The sequence below is a fragment of the Pseudophryne corroboree genome, unplaced genomic scaffold, assembly GCF_028390025.1.
Source record: "Pseudophryne corroboree isolate aPseCor3 unplaced genomic scaffold, aPseCor3.hap2 scaffold_249, whole genome shotgun sequence".
NCBI classification, from domain to species: domain Eukaryota; kingdom Metazoa; phylum Chordata; class Amphibia; order Anura; family Myobatrachidae; genus Pseudophryne; species Pseudophryne corroboree.
In genome coordinates this window covers 568,665-586,164 of record NW_026969146.1, presented here as the reverse complement: position 1 = coordinate 586,164, position 17,500 = coordinate 568,665, and the positions used below count along the sequence as shown (strand labels likewise).

The 17,500-nt window shown below is 46.4% G+C and overlaps 3 non-coding genes across 3 annotated transcripts; 2 read left to right on the top strand and 1 right to left on the bottom strand.

Moving 5' to 3' along the window:
- Positions 1-13,019: 13,019 nt before the first annotated feature.
- On the top strand, positions 13,020-13,093 carry TRNAN-AUU (transfer RNA asparagine (anticodon AUU)). Its single transcript has one exon. It is a non-coding gene; the product is annotated as a tRNA-Asn (tRNA).
- A 432-nt stretch (positions 13,094-13,525) lies between these two features.
- TRNAK-UUU (transfer RNA lysine (anticodon UUU)) lies at positions 13,526-13,599 on the bottom strand. Its single transcript has one exon. It is a non-coding gene; the product is annotated as a tRNA-Lys (tRNA).
- An 886-nt stretch (positions 13,600-14,485) lies between these two features.
- Positions 14,486-14,559, top strand: TRNAN-AUU (transfer RNA asparagine (anticodon AUU)). The gene has a single exon. It is a non-coding gene; the product is annotated as a tRNA-Asn (tRNA).
- The last annotated feature ends 2,941 nt before the right edge of the window (positions 14,560-17,500 follow it).

The window sequence follows — 17,500 nt, the reverse complement described above, 5'->3', positions numbered from 1 at the left end:
GTGTTCAAAGATTTTAGATTTAAAATTGGTCTCACCGAGCCGTCCGGCTTCGGTACCACAAACAGCGTGGAATAATACCCCTTTCCCTGTTGTAGGAGGGGTACCTTGATTATCACCTGCTGGGAATACAGCTTGTGAATAGCTTCCAATACTGCCTCCCTGTCGGAGGGAGACGTTGGTAGAGCAGACTTCAGGAACCAGCGAGGGGGAGACGTCTCGAATTCCAATTTGTACCCCTGTGATACTACCTGCAGGATCCAGGGGTCCACTTGCGAGTGAGCCCACTGCGCGCTGAAATTCTTGAGACGGCCCCCCACCGTGCCCGAGTCTGCTTGCAGAGCCCCAGCGTCATGCTGAGGACTTGGCAGAAGCGGGGGAGGGCTTCTGCTCCTGGGAAGAGGCTGCATGGTGCAGTCTTTTTCCCCTTCTTCTGCCCCGGGGCAGGAACGAGCGGCCTTTTTCCCTCTTGCCCTTATAGGGACGAAAGGACTGGGTTTGAAAAGACGGTGTCTTTTTCTGCTGAGAGGTGACCTGGGGTAAAAAGGTGGATTTTCCAGCCGTTGCTGTGGCCACCAGGTCCGATAGACCGACCCCAAATAACTCCTCCCCTTTATACGGCAATACTTCCATATGTCGTTTGGAATCCGCATCACCTGACCACTGTCGCGTCCATAACGTTCTTCTGGCAGAAATGGACATCGCACTTACTCTAGATGCCAGGGTGCAAATATCCCTCTGTGCATCTCGCATATATAGTAATGCATCCTTTAAATGCTCTATAGTTAATAATATACTGTCCCTATCCAGGGTATCAATATTTTCAGTCAGGGAATCCGACCAAGCCACTCCAGCGCTGCACATCCAGGCTGAGGCGATCGCTGGTCGCAGTATAACACCGGTATGTGTGTATATACCTTTTAAGATATTTTCCAGCCTTCTATCAGCTGGTTCCTTGAGAGCGGCCGTATCAGGAGACGGTAATGCCACTTGTTTTGATAAGCGTGTGAGCGCCTTATCTACCCTAGGGGGTGTTTCCCAACGTGCCCTAACCTCTGGCGGGAAAGGGTATAGTGCCAATAATTTATTAGAAATCAGCAGTTTTTTATCGGGGGAAACCCACGCTTTATCACACACCTCATTTAATTCATCTGACTCAGGAAAAACCACTGGTAGTTTTTTCACACCCCACATAATACCCTTTCTTGTGGTACTTGTAGTGTCAGAAATGTTTAATGCCTCCTTCATTTCCGTGATCATGTAACGTGTGGCCCTACTGGACATTACGTTTGTCTCGTCACCGTCGACACTGGATTCAGTATCCGTGTCAGGGTCTGTGTCGACCATCTGAGGTAACGGGCGTTTTAGCGCCCCTGACGGTGTCTGAGACGCCTGAACAGGCACTAATTGATTTGTCGGCTGTCTCATGTCGTCAACAGTTTTTTGCAAAGTGCTGACATTGTCACGTAATTCTTTAATTACTACCATCCAGTCAGGTGTCGACCCCCTAGGGGGTGACATCACTAACACAGGCAATTGCTCTGCTTCCACATAATTTTCCTCCTTATACATGTCGACACAATCGTACCGACACCCAGCACACACACAGGGAATGCTCTGATAGAGGACAGGACCCCACTAGCCCTTTGGGGAGACAGAGGGAGAGTTTGCCAGCACACACCAGAGCGCTATATATATACAGGGATAACCTTATATAAGTGTTACTCCCTGTTATAGCTGCTGTATTTATATATTAGCTGCCAATAGTGCCCCCCTCTCTGTTTTACCCTGTTTCTGTAGTGCAGGACTGCAGGGGAGAGTCAGGGAGCCGTCCTTCCAGCGGAGCTGTGAAAGAAAATGGCGCTTGTGTGCTGAGGAGAAAGGCTCCGCCCCCTTCACGGCGGCCTTTTCTCCCGCTTTTTTCAGGAAACTGGCAGGGGATAAATGCATCCATATAGCCCAGGAGCTATATGTGATGCATTTTTTTTAGCCATATAAGGTTTTTATATTGTTTTTATTGCGTCTCAGGGCGCTCCCCCCCAGCGCCCTGCACCCTCAGTGACCGGAGTGTGAAGTGTGCTGAGAGCAATGGCGCACAGCTGCAGTGCTGTGCGCTACCTTATTTGAAGACAGGAACGTCTTCTGCCGCCGCTTTCTCCGGACCTCTTCGCTCTTCTGGCTCTGTAAGGGGGCCGGCGGCGCGGCTCCGGGACCCATCCAGGCTGAACCTGTGATCGTCCCTCTGGAGCTAATGTCCAGTAGCCAAGAAGCCCAATCCACTCTGCAGTCAGGTGAGTTCGCTTCTTCTCCCCTTAGTCCCACGATGCAGTGAGCCTGTTGCCAGCAGGTCTCACTGAAAATAAAAAACCTATTTAAACTTTTACTTCTAAGCAGCTCAGGAGAGCCACCTAGCTTGCACCCTTCTCGTTCGGGCACAAAAATCTAACTGTGGCTTGGAGGAGGGTCATAGGGGGAGGAGCCAGTGCACACCAGCTAGTCTAAAGCTTTTACTTTTTGTGCCCAGTCTCCTGCGGAGCCGCTATTCCACATGGTCCTTACGGAGTTCCCAGCATCCACTAGGACGTCAGAGAAATAAGATTTTACTCACCGGTAAATCTATTTCTCGTAGTCCGTAGTGGATGCTGGGCGCCCATCCCAAGTACTTGTACATAGTTATTGTTAACAAAAGGGTTATTGTTGAGAGCCATCTGTGCAGAGGCTCCGTTGTTGTCATACTGTTAACTGGGTATAATATCACGAGTTGTACGGTGTGATTGGTGTGGCTGGTATGAGTCTTACCCGGGATTCAAAATCCTTCCTTAGTGTCAGCTCTTCCGGGCACAGTATCCTAACTGAGGTCTGGAGGAGGGTCATAGGGGGAGGAGCCAGTGCACACCAGGTAGTCCTAAAGCTCTCTTTAGTTGTGCCAAGTCTCCTGCGGAGCCGCTATTCCCCATGGTCCTTACGGAGTCCCAGCATCAACTACGGACTACGAGAAATAGATTTACCGGTGAGTAAAATCTTATTATATATATATATATATATATATATATATATATATATGACTTGGGGTTTGTTTTATTAGATAGAGCATGTCCCTGTGAAGTGCCTTTTGGGGTTGTGGTTTTTCAGAAAGTTACAGGTTTTTTTTAATTAAGAGAAATATGCCCCATTATAGAGATCGGGCATTTCAATTTGTTGCGCCTGCGCAGTGGCCGCCAGCAGGGGGTGTACTAGAGTGCCTTCTCTTGAGAGCCGCAATATGGCCGCCTTCTCCCCGGTTATTCTGTAAATAGGAAAATAACCTCACAGGTTCACATAGGGCAGAGTTGCCACTACTAGTGCAGGGCTGTAACTTACAGTACTAAGGAAAAGCCATATACTAAAGCGGCACGGTGACCTCACCCCTCTCAGAGACACCAGGGCGCAGCACACTGGTACACACACCTGTTAGCTCAGGGCAGCACTATAGGACCCTCCTGTAATGCTGTGCTGGCGGCGTGTAGTGATCAGGGCACTGGGAGACTGGCTGGCTGGTCTCCGTCTCTGCTGCCTATAGAACTTCCACCTCTGTTATATATCAGGGCTGCTCTCCTGTTGTTATGATTCCAATACTCTGGTCTGGGGATATCTTATAGCAAGGACCTGAGTACTGGAACGTAATGCTTGGAAAGGGAGTGGGAACGGGAATAGCCCCTGGCGCCCTATCTCCGTTGTCTCGCCCGTGCTATCAGAAATCTCTTGCGAGACTATGGTTGCTTGGGCCCATGGCAGCCGCGTTTGAAGGGCGGATTACGTCTGCCCAACTCCGATGCCCCCTCAGGTCTTAATGGGAGACCAAGAGAAATCCGAGACAGGGTGATAACAAGGGGCCCTCTACTAAACAACAAAGCCAGGGGCTCAAAACTAACTTTAAACTAGAGTATGTGCGGAAAACCGCCAGGGAAAAGGACAACCAAAATACCCACTTGTCCACTCTTCTACCCGGCACTGGCGAGTTCCGGAGAGGAGTGTGGGAGCGTAAACCTCCGCAAATGCACCAACACAGAATACAAAATAAAGCGGCCTAGGCCGCAGCACGCGGCAGAGCCGCCACTCACGAAAACCACACGAGATCCTCTAGCGACTGTTGCGGGTAAATGAGGACTGGAAGACTCCTTGGGAAGAGATGACAACACTAAGATTCAGGAACTCTGAGGACAGGAATGACCGGACACAGCAGAACTGGAACAGACGTCAGCAAACCAAAGCAGCATGCAGGAAGCTATTACCGGCGTCTGTGTGAAGCACTGAGAAGGTATTTAGCAGGGAGTCCTTCAATCAGAAGTTCAGAGCCTGATTAGCACAATGCCGTGCAGCTGCCTTGCTGCATGACCAGAAGACAAGTGTGTGTGTGTGTAGTTTACTTGATTGACCCTGCAAGGGGAGCGCAGTCCATCCGTGGCGTCCCCGTTGCTAGGGTCCAGGCGGCTCAGCGCGCCCGGCGTCCTAGCGTTGCTAGGGAGCCGGCGGCTAGCACACTCGGCGTCCCTTGTTGCTAGGCGCCGGGCCGCGAGGACATCGCGGACCACGGCGCCTAACACCTGTGTGTTCTCTTCCTCTCCTACCTCACACTGGAACTGGCCGCCCAGAGAACGAGAGGGCAGCGGCTGACATCAGAGAGGGTGCAGCAATCTGTGTGGGCAGAGCCCCTCACAGCAAGGTGTCCTTATGCTGTGCCCCGTGTAATCACTGTGATCCATACAGACTCTCACCCTGGTATGCTCTCTATTATTTATTTTTTTACACTGCGGCATGCTCGAGGGAAGGGAGCAGGCACCACCCCACCGCCACTACTCCGCCAGCAGCACTGCCGAGCCGGTCAGTGTTCCGGCGGCAATGAGCAGTAGGCAGCCACCAGCAACAACAGTCAGGAAGCTGTTACTCCCGGCAGCAGTAGCGTCAAGCTGCAATTCAGCCAGCGGCACGATGATCCGGGAGACAGTGGCAGCACAGGGAAGCAGTACCCCCTCCAATCGCAGCACCAACTAGGAGACTGAGGCAGCAACCTGCCCCCAGCAGCAGCACCACCCTGATGATAGGTAAGATGCATTTTGGTGTCACAAGAAGGTGGCCGGAGTAGTGGCTGGCTGTGATCACACCCCGGGGAAAAGTGATAGTGATTTCAGTGTTCCCTTGCGCGGGGATTGGATGTGTAGATGTATGGAGGCTATGTATGTATAGATGTGAGCGGCAGTGTGCGGATGTATGAGAGCGGCAGTGTGCGGATGTATGAGAGCGGCAATGTACGGCTGTATAACTGCGTCGGTGTGCGGCTGTATGAGTGCGATGGTGTGCGGCTGTATGCGTGCGGCGGTGTGCGGCTGTAAGAGTGCGGCAGTGTGCGGCTGTAAGAGTACGGCTGTAAGAGTGCGGCTGTAAGAGTGCGGGGTTGTACGGATGTATGAGAGCGGGGTTGTACGGATGTATGAGAGCGGCAGTGTATGGATGTATGAGAGCAACAGTGTACAGTTGTGTGAGAGCGGCAGTGTGCGGATGTATGAGAGTGGCGGTGTACGGATGTATGAGAGCGGCAGTGTATGGATGGCAGCGTCATAGGGAGGGATGTCGGAATGCTGTTATAGGGTTCCTAATACAAAATGCCACGTTGGGCTTGATGGGCAGGTAGTGCGGCAAGCACACCCAAATTGGCATCTGACGTCGCCTGCAGTCCACACTGTTGTGAGGAGTCAGAGTTAATTTTGACTGTGTAGTGTACTCACAGATGACCTACCGCCCGTCCCCTCCTCGCATCTGAGCAGCAGGTCAGGCTCTTATTTTCTTTTTAATCAGGAGAGGCCAAGTGAACTGTGAGCAGGGGGGCAGAGCTACATGGGACCCAGAGGGGCTGCTGTGCTGTCAGAGAGGGAGAGGAAGAGAGAGATGAAGCTACTGCAGATCCCCAGCTGATTGTGAGGTGCCGGGTTGAAGGGTGATGTGATCACCCTTCTCCCTCGCTGCCGCTGGGGACCGCATCTAGGCTTCCTCCATCGAGGGCATGCGGCGCAGCAGTGGGCAGCGTGTAATGAGTTTGTCTGACTCATTATACTGCTGCCTGTTGTGGACACCTCCGTCCGTACGGACTGGTGTACATGCCCAGCACAGAGGTGACAGTGTTGGTGGAAGTGCTGCCCAGTTCTGACCCTGCAGGCCTCCCTGATCTGACTGCGGCCGCTGCTACTGCTGCGGCCCGAAACCCCTGCCGGTCCCCTCCATAGACTTCTGCCTGTCCAGCGCTGAGGTACTAGGGGTATCCCAGCTGCGGGAAGGGTATGTCTCTGGCTTTCTCTCCGGCAGGGGAAGGTGACAGCGGCGGAGGAAGTGTTGCCCACCTCAGACACTGCAGGCCTCCCCGATCCAGCTGCGGCCACAGTTGATGCTGCCAGAACCCCCTGCTGGTCTCCTTTGTTGACTGCCGCATGGCCAGTGCTGAAGTACTGGGGGTAGGCCAGCTACGGGAAGAGTGTATCTGCCTCGGGCTCTCTCTCTCTGTCAGGGGAAGGAAGGGCTGATTCTCTGGCACAACAGGGAGGGCTAGGCTGCAGGAACACAGCACTGGAAGAAACAGGAGGCCGAACTCATGACCAAAAAGTGAGCAGTGCAGTGATCAGCCCCCTAGTCTTTCCCTCTCTCTGGGTGCAGAGCTGTATTCTACAGAGAGAGCTGGGATGGGAAGAAGGGGAACGGCACCTGACACACACATACACGCGCGGCACCTGACACACACATACACGCGCAACACCTGACACACACACATACACGTGCGGCACCTGACACACACACACGTAGCATCAGACACAATAAAATAAACATGCAGCACCTGACCCACACATACACGCGCAACACCTGACACACACACATACACGTGCGGCACCTGACACACACACACGTAGCATCAGACACAATAAAATAAACATGCAGCACCTGACCCACACATACACGCGCAACACCTGACACACACACACATACACGTGCGGCACCTGACACACACACGTACCATCAGACACAATAAAATAAACATGCAGCACCTGACACATGCATATACACGCAGCACCTGACACATGCATATACACGCAGCACCTGACACATGCATATACACGCAGCACCTGACACATGCATATACACGCAGCACCTGACACATACATATACACGCACACCATCAGACACACACATACACACGCAGTGCCTTACTCACACACACATAGACACGTGCAGCACCTGAGGCACACACATGTACACGCGCAGCACCTGACGCACACACATGTACACGCGCAGCACCTGACGCACACTCATGTACACACGCAGCACCTGACGCACACTCATGTACACGCGCAGCACCTAATGCACACTCATGTACACGCGCAGCACCTGACACAGACATACGTATTCATGCACAGCACCAGACATACACTTGTACACACGCGGAGCACCTGATACTCACACACATATACACCCGCAACACCTGACACACACACACACACGTGCGGCAGCTGACGCATACACACGCACCATCAGACACACTCATATATACACGCAGCACCTGACACACACATACACACAGGAGCTGACACACACATACACAGGCAGCACCTGACACACACACACATATACACGCGCAGCACCTGACACCACGCACTCACACGTACAAGCAATGCATTTCACGCCTACCTCCAGCCTCAGTTACAGGCTGCTGCCGCCTACCCCCCTCCCTGCATCAGCTGCAAAGGCAGCAAAATATTTTGACCAAAGTCTAAAGGCCCGTACACATTAAACGATGTCGCTCTGTGAGCTACATCGTCTAATGTTTCCCCTCCCGGGCCGGCCGGCGGCCGACTGTACACACTGAGCGATATGACCGCTCATATCGCTCAGTGACGTCACGCCCTCGCCAGCCCTGCATGAAGGTCGTGGACGACAGTCCACATCCTTCCTGCATGCCCTACCGACAGCGAAGATTGTTGCCGACCCGCGGGGCCGCGCATCGTTTGTCGCTGGCTGCATACACACTTAACGATAAAATGAGCGATGTCGCTCATTAAATCGTTAAGTGTGTACGGACCTTAAACAATTTGGTTTGGTTAATAAAATAATTTTGCACAGAACAGTGATGTTATACGAACATTTTCATTAAACATTTAAAAAATCAAATGTTTATTCTTTAAGTGAAATTTTACATTTCTGAATAAAAAAAATAAATTTAAAAAAAGCGATGAAATTCTATAGACAAAAAACCTTACGGTTTCACATGTCCCATTAAGGCTTCTTAGACATGATCGAAATTTCAGAAACCTGTTGTAACTCTTCCACTCAAACTCCAAAAAGCAATGAAATTCCAATCATTAAGGCTGACGCCTTAATGGACGTGTTCCTTGCGCAATACAGATATGGTATGCCATCACAGCCTGTGGGTAAGTGCAGATTCAGCACTCTCACAGAGTGAGATTGCTGTCACTCACACAATGGTGGAGCTGCTAATTCACAGATTTGTGTGCTCATTGGAATACACACATGCAGTCTATGTAACTGAAGGTCTGAGCGGAAGACAAAGCTGCTCAGATGAGGTAAGAGTGTTGTTGATTGGAGGGAGGAGAGAGGTGTGGATGGGGGAACAGAAGTGTGTGGATAGAGGGAACACTAAGCAGCACTAATGGGGGGGACAGAGAAACACAGGGGGTAATTCAGACCGCAGCAGCAGCAGCGATTGCAGTCTGAATTAGTTTGTGAGGTGCGCACGTGCAATGGCCGCACTGCGCGTGCGTACCCCAGGAGCCCAGTGAGATGCTATCACCCTGCCTGATTGATAGGCAGAGGTGGTTGCGGGGAAGGAGGGGGGCGTGCAAACAGCGTTAGAATGCCATTGGCAGGGCATGGTCTGCACAACGGAGGCGTTTCCGGACCACTGGGGGGTGGGCTGTGGCGGTTATCCCCCTGCCAAGAGCGCAGGATCCACTAAATTTACCTTCAGGATGTCAGCTACATGAATAGGGTAAGAGTGGTGTGGATAGGGGGTAGATTAAGCAGCAAGTATGGGAAGGGAGACAGAGCGGTGCAGATGGGGGAAATGGTGCAGATGGGTTGAAAACACTGGCATGGATGGGTAGAAAACTGGTGCAGATGGGAGAGAAGACAGTGTGCCATGTACTGGAGGAGGCGGAGTGACGTTGAAGAAGGAAACACTGAGCAGCACAGAGAGAAGGAAACGGTGGTACAGACAATGCACAGGTGGGGAAAGACAGATGGTACAGATAAGTTAGTACAGACTAGCACAGATGGGAGAACACAGCAGTAGGGATTGGGGAAGACCGGGCAGCATGGGGGTGTATAGGGGAAGTAAGTGTAGATGCATAGACCGTAGATGGGGTATTATAGTTTAGCAATTAACCAAGATGTTTGAGGGAGCTAAATGTGTATACTAAGTGAGATGGATGTATGGAGTTAGAAGGATGTTGTAACAAGGTGGCTTTGTTGTGTTGACTGAATGGGATGGTTGTGGGCACTGTGTGGGATGGGAGCACCACAAAACTGCTCAGACCTTCAGTTGCATAGACTGCATGTGTGTATTCCAATGAGCACACAAATCTGTGAATTAGCAGCTCCACCATTGTGTGAGTGACAGCAATCTCACTCTGTGAGAGTGCTGAATCTGCACTTACCCACAGGCTGTGATGGCATACCATATCTGTATTGCGCAAGGAACACGTCCATTAAGGCGTCAGCCTTAATGATCGGAATTTCATTGCTTTTTGGAGTTTGAGTGGAAGAGTTACAACAGGCTTCTGAAATTTCGATCATGTCTAAGAAGCCTTAATGGGACATGTGAAACCGTAAGGTTTTTTGTCTATGGAATATATATATATATATATATATATATCACAAACATATATGATTCATACATATATCACACACACATACATGATACATACATGAGAAAGACCTGGGATGGTGATGAGGCCTGGGCCCCCTGCTGATGTTGCGTTGAGGTTCAATCCCACCCAGGGACCTAATTGACCTTGTTATCAGATTTTGGTGATCTTTAAGTAGACAAGTCAAATTTCATACCCCCTGTTATGGTGTAGGGTACCTGGCCTTCTCTGATGTAATCAGAGTTAGATTTGATTCAGTGATTTTATAAAAACATCTAGGAAGCACAATTTAGCAGTGGGTTGCAGAGAAAAAGAAATATGCTGGCAAAAAAATCAAATTGCGTGATTAAACAGCTCTTCATTTTCTGGCTTTATTTTTATGCTAACAAATTTGTTCTCTGAAAAGTGTCCACAAAGCCAAGTCTCTGATTAACACCTTTGTAGGGATGGTTTTTCACCTATTACTAAATTAAACTTGCTTCATTGGAAAGGCAGCAAGATGCATCCTCATTTCAATGTCTACTGAAATAATACAGGTTGACACCAGGAAACATTAACGCCACTGCATCCTTGCTGCTTTCTCATGTGGAAGTCTGTTTAATGGCCCTCATTCCGAGTTGGTCGGTCGCAAGGCGAATTTAGCAGAGTTACACACGCTAAGCCGCCGCCTACTGGGAGTGAATCTTAGCTTCTTAAAATTGCGACCGATGTATTCGCAATATTGCGATTACTAACTACTTAGCAGTTTCAGAGTAGCTCCAGACTTACTCTGCCTGTGCGATCAGTTCAGTGCTTGTCGTTCCTGGTTGACGTCACAAACACACCCAGCGTTCGCCCAGGCACTCCCACCGTTTCCCCGGCCACTCCTGCGTTTTTTCCGGAAACGGTAGCGTTTTCAGCCACACGCCCCTGAAACGCCGTGTTTCCGCCCAGTAACACCCATTTCCTGTCAATCACATTACGTTCGCCGGAGCGATGAAAAAGCCGTGAGTAACATTACTTTCTACATAGCAAAGTTACTTGGCGCAGTCGCAGTGCGAACATTGCGCATGCGTACTAAGCGGATTTTCATTGCGATGCGATGAAAAATACCGAGCGAACAACTCGGAATGAGGGCCAATGTGAAAACAAGGTGATATCTAATTAGCACACAGGTAAGGAATTAAGAAAATCTTTATTTAAGGGTGAAGATGTTTCTCACAAAATCGTTGCCCCAATGCATCATTGAAATTCAAGCTGGAAAGATGATTTTAATATATCACTTGTACATTTTGTATTGCTCTTCTGGTGACAATGTAGTTTGTTTTTGTCAATTACCATTTTAATAATAGGGTAAAGAAAATGAAGTAGATTTTTGAAAGAAAACAATACTGTCAATATACTATTAAAACAAATTAAAATGGTAAAAGTTATTGCACTTTAAGTAAAAATAAAAGAGGCAAAATATCAATCCCAGTTTTGGATTACTTTAATTAACAAAAAAAAAATGCATATAGCAGAGGATAGTTTCAATCTGCCTACCTCTGGGTTATGGGCCCAGCATGCTTCCATTGCAGTACTCTGCTGCACATGTAAGTTCAAGAGATCCTGAAGCACTCACTCATCATGGGAAAGTACCAATGTGTTTCTTCGTTGGTTGATGGAAGAAACATCTTACAAAAACTCTCCAGATTATTGACTTTTTAAAGCAGGGCTGGCCAAACCAGTCCTCGAGATCTACTAACAGTTCACATTTTCTAGACTACCTAGCTGGTGCACAGGTGTAGTCATTACTAATTAAGATGTGCTGCATTCATTCCTAACTGACCATTCTACAGATCTCCAGGAGGCCTGGAAAACATGAACTGTTGGAAGATCTCGAGGACCGGTTTGGCCAGCCCTGTTTTAAAGTTTTTCTAGGAAACGTTTTAGATGAATGCTTATTAGCCTTTGTCAGTATGGACTTTTGCAAAGTGTCTCTGTGGCACAATCAGTTAGTATGTACGGCTATTAACCAAAAGGTTGGTGGTTCAATCCCACCCAGGGACCTAATTGACCTTATCAGATTTTGGTGATCTTTAAGTAGACAAGTCAAAATTTCAAACCCCCTGTTATGGTGTAGGGTACCTGGCCTTCTCTGATGTAATCAGAGTTAGATTTGATTCAGTGATTTTATAAAAACAGCTAGGAAGCACAATTTAGCAGTGGGTTGCAGAGAAAAAAAATATGCTGGCAGAAAAATCCAATTGAGTGATTAAACAGCTCTTTATTTTCTGGCTTTATTTTTATGCTAACAAATTTGTTCTCTGAAAAGTGTCCACAAAGCCAAGTCTCTGATTAACACCTTTGTAGGGATGGTTTTTCACCTATTACTAAATTAAACTTGCTTCATTGGAAAGGCAGCAAGATGTATCCTCATTTCAATGTCTACTGAAATAATACAGGTTGACACCAGGAAACATTAACGCCACTGCATCCTTGCTGCTTTCTCATGTGGAAGTCTGTTTAATGTGAAAACAAGGTGATATCTAATTAGCACACAGGTAAGGAATTAAGAAAATCTTTATTTAAGGGTGAAGATGTTTCTCACAAAATCGTTGCCCCAATGCATCATTGAAATTCAAGCTGGAAAGATGATTTTAATATATCACTTGTACATTTTGTATTGCTCTTCTGGTGACAATGTAGTTTGTTTTTGTCAATTACTATTTTAATAATAGGGTAAAGAAAATTAAGTGGATTTTTGAAAGAAAACAATACTGTCAATATACTATTAAAACAAATTAAAATGGTAAAAGTTATTGTACTTTAAGTAAAAATAAAAGAGACAAAATATCAATCCCAGTTTTGGATTACTTTAATTAACAAAAAAAAAATGCATATAGCAGAGGATAGTTTCAATCTGCCTACCTCTGGGTTATGGGCCCAGCATGCTTCCATTGCAGTACTCTGCTGCACATGTAAGTTCAAGAGATCCTGAAGCACTCACTCATCATGGGAAAGTATCAATGTGTTTCTTCGTTGGTTGATGGAAGAAACATCTTACAAAAACTCTCCAGATTATTGACTTTTTAAAGTTTTTCTAGGAAACGTTTTAGATGAATGCTTATTAGCCTTTGTCAGTATGGACTTTTGCAAAGTGTCTCTGTGGCGCAATCGGTTAGTGTGTTTGGCTATTAACCAAAAGGTTGGTGGTTCAATCCCACCCAGGGACGTAATTGACCTTGTTATCAGATTTTGGTGATCTTTAAGTAGACAAGTCAAATTTCATACCCCCTGTTATGGTGTAGGGCATGGGTCTTCAACCTGCGGCCCTCCAGCTGCTGTGAAACTACACATCCCAGCATGCCCTGCCACAGTTTTGCTATTAAGGTATGCTAAAACTGAGGCAGTGCATGCTGGGATGTGTAGTTTCACAGCAGCTGGAGGGCCACAGGTTGAAGACCCATGGTGTAGGGTACCTGGCCTTCTCTGATGTAATCAGAGTTAGATTTGATTCAGTGATTTTATAAAAACATCTAGGAAGCACAATTTAGCAGTGGGTTGCAGAGAAAAAGAAATATGCTGGCAAAAAAATCAAATTGCGTGATTAAACAGCTCTTCATTTTCTGGCTTTATTTTTATGCTAACAAATTTGTTCTTCATTACGTCCCTGGGTGGGATTGAACCACCAACCTTTTGGTTAAAAGCCAAACACACTAACCGATTGCGCCACAGAGACACTTTGCAAAAGTCCATACTGACAAAGGCTAATAAGCATTCATCTAAAACGTTTCCTAGAAAAACTTTAAAAAGTCAATAATCTGGAGAGTTTTTGTAAGATGTTTCTTCCATCAACCAACGAAGAAACACATTGGTACTTTCCCATGATGAGTGAGTGCTTCAGGATCTCTTGCACTTACATGTGCAGCAGAGTACTGCAATGGAAGCATGCTGGGCCCATAACCCAGAGGTAGGCAGATTGAAACTATCCTCTGCTATATGCATTTTTTTTGTTAATTAAAGTAATCCAAAACTGGGATTGATATTTTGTCTCTTTTATTTTTACTTAAAGTACAATAACTTTTACCATTTTAATTTGTTTTAATAGTATATTGACAGTATTGTTTTCTTTCAAAAATCCACTTCATTTTCTTTACCCTATTATTAAAATGGTAATTGACAAAAACAAACTACATTGTCACCAGAAGAGCAATACAAAATGTACAAGTGATATATTAAAATCATCTTTCCAGCTTGAATTTCAATGATGCATTGGGGCAACGATTTTGTGTTTAAGTAAAAATAAAAGAGCAAAAATATCAATCCCAGTTTTGATTACTTAAATTAACAAAAAAAAAATGCATATAGCAAAGGATAGTTTCAAACTGCCTACCTCTGGGTTATGGGTCCAGCATGCTTCCATTGCAGTACTCTGCTGCACACGTAAGTGCAAGAGATCCTGAAGCACTCACTCATCATGGGAAAGTACCAATGTGTTTCTTCATTGGTTGATGGAAGAAACATCTTACAAAAACTCTGCAGATTATTGATTTTTTAATGTTTTTCTAGGAAACGTTCTAGATGTATGCTTATTAGCCTTTGTCAGTATGTACTTTTTGCAAAGTGTCTCTGTGGCGCAATCGGTTAGTGTGTTTGGCTATTAACCAAAAGGTTGGTGGTTCAATCCCACCCAGGGACGTAATTAACCTTGTGATCAGATTTTGGTGATATTTAAGTAGACAAGTCAAAATTTCAAACCTCCTCTTATGGTGTAGGGTACATGGCCTTCTCTGATGTAATCAGAGTTAGATTTGATTCAGTGATTTTATAAAAAACAGCTAGGTAGCACAATTTAGCAGTGGGTTGCAGAGAAAAAAAATATGCTGGCAGAAAAATCCAATCGAGTGATTAAACAGCTCTTCATTTTCTGGCTTTATTTTTATGCTAACAAATTTGTTCTCTGAAAAGTGTCCACAAAGCCAAGTCTCTGATTAACACCTTTGTAAGGATGGTTTTTCACCTATTACTAAATTAAACTTGCTTCATTGGAAAGGCAGCAAGATGCATCCTCATTTCAATGTCTACTGAAATAATACAAGTTGACACCAGGAAACATTAACGCCACTGCATCCTTGCTGCTTTCTCATGTGGAAGTCTGTTTAATGTGAAAACAAGGTGATATCTAATTAGCACACAGGTAAGGAATTAAGAAAATCTTTATTTAAGGGTGAAGATGTTTCTCACAAAATTGTTGACCCAATGCATCATTGAAATTCAAGCTGGAAAGATGATTTTAATATATCACTTGTACATTTTGTATTGCTCTCCTGGTGACAATGTAGTTTGTTTTTGTCAATTACCATTTTAATAATAGGGTAAAGAAAATTAAGTGGATTTTTGAAAGAAAACAATACTGTCAATATACTATTAAAACAAATTAAAATGGTAAAAGTTATTGTACTTTAAGTAAAAATAAAAGAGACAAAATATCAATCCCAGTTTTGGATTACTTTAATTAACAAAAAAAAAATGCATATAGCAGAGGATAGTTTCAATCTGCCTACCTCTGGGTTATGGGCCCAGCATGCTTCCATTGCAGTACTCTGCTGCACATGTAAGTTCAAGAGATCCTGAAGCACTCACTCATCATGGGAAAGTACCAATGTGTTTCTTCGTTGGTTGATGGAAGAAACATCTTACAAAAACTCTCCAGATTATTGACTTTTTAAAGCAGGGCTGGCCAAACCAGTCCTCGAGATCTACTAACAGTTCACATTTTCTAGACTACCTAGCTGGTGCACAGGTGTAGTCATTACTAATTAAGATGTGCTGCATTCATTCCTAACTGACCATTCTACAGATCTCCAGGAGGCCTGGAAAACATGAACTGTTGGCAGGCAGTCCGTCCATAATTGTAATACCACCTAACTGTGGATTTTTTTCATTCTTCTTTATACATACATAGTTACATAGACATCTTCTCTTTATCAACCAGTCTATATTAGCTGCAGACACAGTACAGTACAGTAGTTCACGGCTGTGGCTACCTCTGTGTCTGCACTCGGCAGGCAGTCCGTCCATAATTGTATACCACCTAACCGTGGATTTTTTTCAGTCTTCTTTATACATACATAGTTACATAGACATCTTCTCTTTATCAACCAGTCTATATTAGCTGCAGACACAGTACAGTACGGTAGTTCACGGCTGTGGCTACCTCTGTGTCTGCAGTCGGCAGGCAGTCCATAATTGTATACTAGTATCCATCTCCATTGTTTACCTGAGGTGCCTTTTAGTTGTGCCTATTAAAATATGGAGAACAAAAATGTTGAGGTTCCAAAATTAGGGAAAGATCAAGATCCACTTCCACCTCGTGCTGAAGCTGCTGCCACTAGTCATGGCCGAGACGATGAAATGCCAGCAACGTCGTCTGCCAAGGCCGATGCCCAATGTCATAGTACAGAGCATGTCAAATCCAAAACACCAAATATCAGAAAAAAAAGGACTCCAAAACCTAAAATAAAATTGTCGGAGGAGAAGCGTAAACTTGCCAATATGCCATTTACCACACGGAGTGGCAAGGAACGGCTGAGGCCCTGGCCTATGTTCATGGCTAGTGGTTCAGCTTCACATGAGGATGGAAGCACTCAGCCTCTCGCTAGAAAAATGAAAAGACTCAAGCTGGCAAAAGCAGCACAGCAAAGAACTGTGCATTCTTCGAAATCCCAAATCCACAAGGAGAGTCCAATTGTGTCGGTTGCGATGCCTGACCTTCCCAACACTGGACGTGAAGAGCATGCGCCTTCCACCATTTGCACGCCCCCTGCAAGTGCTGGAAGGAGCACCCGCAGTCCAGTTCCTGATAGTCAGATTGAAGATGTCAGTGTTGAAGTACACCAGGATGAGGAGGATATGGGTGTTGCTGGCGCTGGGGAGGAAATTGACCAGGAGGATTCTGATGGTGAGGTGGTTTGTTTAAGTCAGGCACCCGGGGAGACACCTGTTGTCCGTGGGAGGAATATGGCCGTTGACATGCCAGGTGAAAATACCAAAAAAATCAGCTCTTCGGTGTGGAGGTATTTCACCAGAAATGCGGACAACAGGTGTCAAGCCGTGTGTTCCCTTTGTCAAGCTGTAATAAGTAGGGGTAAGGACGTTAACCACCTCGGAACATCCTCCCTTATACGTCACCTGCAGCGCATTCATAATAAGTCAGTGACAAGTTCAAAAACTTTGGGTGACAGCGGAAGCAGTCCACTGACCAGTAAATCCCTTCCTCTTGTAACCAAGCTCACGCAAACCACCCCACCAACTCCCTCAGTGTCAATTTCCTCCTTCCCCAGGAATGCCAATAGTCCTGCAGGCCATGTCACTGGCAATTCTGACGAGTCCTCTCCTGCCTGGGATTCCTCCGATGCATCCTTGCGTGTAACGCCTACTGCTGCTGGCGCTGCTGTTGTTGCCGCTGGGAGTCGATGGTCATCCCAGAGGGGAAGTCGTAAGCCCACTTGTACTACTTCCAGTAAGCAATTGACTGTTCAACAGTCCTTTGCGAGGAAGATGAAATATCACAGCAGTCATCCTACTGCAAAGCGGATAACTGAGGCCTTGACAACTATGTTGGTGTTAGACGTGCGTCC